Consider the following 3,764-nt stretch of genomic DNA (forward strand, 5'->3'; position numbering starts at 1 on the left):
AGATTGCCACCTTCTCTACTCCAAAAGTCTCAAAGAAGTGGAAATCTTTCGCTCTTCTCACAGCATCTTATTCTCTGCCCTCCAATGTGCTGCAGCATCTGCAAAGTCTTCCTTGCAGGGTTAGAAATAAGAACTCTGTGTCCATGAAAGGAAGGAAGCTTCCTCAAAGCCCACAGGAATTTCAGTTCGGACCCTGCAGCCTCTGCCTGGTGTTGAGATAATGGACTTAGAAAGTTTGAACATGAAGTTATAAGTGTTACATGGGCTCACTTCAGAAGTTCTAGGGGCTGCCCGTGATGGCACGGTTGGACCGATGGTAACTGAAGCACAGACTTTGCAGGTGAAGGAATGTGAAAAATAGCATTCATAAAATGAGATTATTTTACAGTGTTGTTTTTTTACTTCCTCCCCTCAAGGATCAGATTCTGGTTTAAGGGAAGCCTATGGTAAAATCATAGAATTATAGAACCACAGAACGGCTTGGGTTGGAAGAGACCTTAAAGATCATCCAGTCCCAACCCTCTGCTGTGGGCTGGTTGCCCCCCACCATCTCAGGCTGCCTAGGGCCCCATCCAGGGCCTTGGGCACCTCCATGGATGGGGCACCCACAGCTCTCTGGGCAAAAATAGAGCTTCTCAGACAAGTACTCCAAAATGAGGCAATGCCTATCTGATGGCCTCTTCTGCCCCAGTATCTATTTACTGTGGCAGTTTTCGGTTACATTCCAAGCAATATTTTGTATGTGAGTGCATACATGCCTCTTGCCCACTTGTTTGCAACATCTATCTTTAGCCTGTTACAGCTTTGGTGCGCGTGTTAGTGAAATCAAAAGGTACGAAGGAATAAAGCAAGATGTGTAAGAAGCCTCATGCTACAAGTGAGATCAGTAATACTTAAATCTGATACAGGGCTTTTCCATGAAATTGCAAAAGACACTCAAACCTGGTTTCTCATACTGTTTTCTTCTCCGGCCGTTACCACAAACAGACATTTGGAGTCCTTTAAATGTTTCTCCCAGCTCAAACGATTCTATGAATTCAGTGGACGCTGGACTCATAATCTTCTAACAAAGTGGGACTCCTTTGCTACTGGATATCTCAAGTCGGACGCTCACAATTACCAGATGATTCTGACCTTAATCTCACTGTGCCCCAGTTTCCTGTCTGATCCCTTTATGATAAGGAAAAAGGCAGAAGTTCACTGATGCCTACCAAGCACCAGGAGATTAGTGAAGAGCACCATGAAGAAATTAATTCCTCCATACTTGAGTGGAGTTTGGCTGGGGTCCTGGCAGTATGGCACAGAGCCACGCTGAATGAGAAGTGTGAAGGAGAAACATTGAGCATTCCATTCAGTGAGAACCATCCAGAGTGCATCCTAGATGTACAGCACACAGGGAGCCTGGATTCTTCCTGATTCCTGTGTGCTTGCCTCAGCTATCCACATCTATCTGAATGCTGTTTCTTCATGCAAGTTCTGCATCCCTTTGCTTTGTGCTGCCAAAGATAGTAAGGGATGGGAGCTCCATAACCTCTAGGTCAGGTTGTCAAGACTTACCTGTTCGACACAGCAGAGAATGAAGAATTCTCTCTGGTGCCAAGTCAGATACCAGCAAGTACTTTGGCTCTGAATTTTTGTCAATATTTTCCATCAGTTTTTATTTTTATACCAGAAGTAACAACTTTTGTCAAGGTTGTATTGATTTCCTGTCTGTTGAACCAATTGTTCAAATTTTGAAAAGGGAACAAAACAAAAGATGGAGAAATAGGAAAGAAACTGTAACGTAATCCCTCTCCCCACCTTTTTTTCCCCTCACAATTATTCTTTCTTGCTATTACCAGCTGTTAACTTGGCTACTATCAGCTGTTAAATACTCTATGTGCAGAGGTATTTCCTCCTTTGTGAAGTCTGCAGTCCCAAAAAACAATGAAGAAATCCGGACACATCTTCTGGCCACCTCTACCATAAGCTCTGAGCTCAGATTTCATCTGAATGGTGAAGGTACAGAAGGGGCAAATTCTACTGTTTCTCCTGCAGCCGCACGCCTCAGGCATCTCCCTCTGGCACCTGTTTGAGTCTGTATTTCAGCAATATACCCATAGGTGATGAGATAATGGAAACCAAACATTGCTAGCTTTGGAGATCACTGTTGGTTGGTTCATATCCTTGAATGGCTCAGGCCATTGGGGCAGATGATCAGAGCTCAGTGTCTGACCTACACTTCTTCTAGGAGCCCCCTGAGTCCAAGGTGATGATTCTTTGTTCATAAATTTGTGGGAAATACATGCTGTGAAGAAGAACTGTTTTGGAAATATTTAGTCCTCCCTGAAGTAAAATAATCCTGTCCTGTAGGTTCAAGTTCAAAGGGTCAGCTCTTCTCCAGATGGACATGAGCTGTGCAGTGCGTGCTGGCTGTGCTTGCTGTGTGTTTGCTGCTCTATGCAAATGGGGCATTGGGCTTTTTGTAGATGTAACAGGTGAAACTGGGTGAAGCCCAGAGCATTGGACATGATGGAGACATTTAGGAGAAAGGGTCAACAAGAAAGGGGTTGATGTGTAAATAAAAAGGCGTGTGTCTGGAGCACGGGAGATTTCAAGACAAGGATGGGAATTGAGTAGAAGAATTCAAATTGTGTGGAACAGAGGAAACAGGTGAGCAGAAGCCCCCGCAATGCTGTAGAGATAGGTCGGACACATCGTATTGCCTGTATTTTCAACGTCTGTGGCTCATCTGGGTGGCATGAAGGTGCTGTCCACCCACTAGCCGCCAAAAGCCAGGTTTCCCTGTATGGGGCAGAGCTCAGGAACAGCATCCTTCCACCCATATTAGTGGAGTTGCTCCTGTCTGCATTTGTTTAAATGAAAGCAGAACCAGATCTCAGCTGGCAGCAGCAGCACTCCTGGCTCTGGCGCTGGAAGCGCTGCTCCTGCAGCAGCTCTTGGTGAAGCAGAGCTCTTCAGCTCTAAGCAGGGGTTGTGTGACCTCAGCACAACTTTTTGGACCAGGGCCTAAGTATGGGAAGGATAGGATGCTGGAGGCAGGCAGCAGAGTGCAGCACACTGGCCATGCTCCTGCCGTGGCACGCACTGCCTAGACAATCTAATAGCTACTTGCCATCGCCTTCTACGGTCCTTCCTATTCTGTAGTTGCGTGCAAAGTGAGCAGGGGCAGAAGAAGCAGGTGGAGAAATTCCTTCCGGGATTTTGCTAACCATACCTTCAAGAGGCAATGTTAGAGCAGACCGTGGCTGGGGCAGGAGTCAGCGAAAGCTGTCCGGCGGTCAGCGCGGTATCTGCACTGACTCATCCGCTTCGCCGGGGCTCCGGAGCTGCAGGGCAGTGCCGGGTCCCTGCATAAAAGAACACAAAACAGGGCTCCAGCCCCAAAGCTGCCTCCTTCTGCCTCTCCCTCGCACCTGCTTTCCCTGGAAAAAGGAGGAAGGAGGAGGAAGGAGGAAGCACCCAAAAGTGGTTGATGGATTCATGCAAGGCTGACTTTTTATGCATTTCAATGCACACGATGATTACTATTAGTGAGCAAAACACATCCGGCTTCAATTTTGCGAGAGAACATTTAATGATCCGTTTGCCTCCGCTGGGAACACGGGAATGCCGTCGTAAAAAAGCAATTTCCAGATGAAAATCTAGCGGTTTGAGGTTCTCTCGCTTTCGGGCAAGGCACAACTTGCCAACGCTTCCTCGCAGACCCCATCTCCACCGCCCTCGATACGCAGCACTCCCGCGCGTGGGAGCCCCGCTCCGCT

This window comes from Meleagris gallopavo, chromosome 5, assembly GCF_000146605.3.
Source record: "Meleagris gallopavo isolate NT-WF06-2002-E0010 breed Aviagen turkey brand Nicholas breeding stock chromosome 5, Turkey_5.1, whole genome shotgun sequence".
In the NCBI taxonomy this organism is placed as follows: Eukaryota; Metazoa; Chordata; class Aves; order Galliformes; family Phasianidae; genus Meleagris; species Meleagris gallopavo.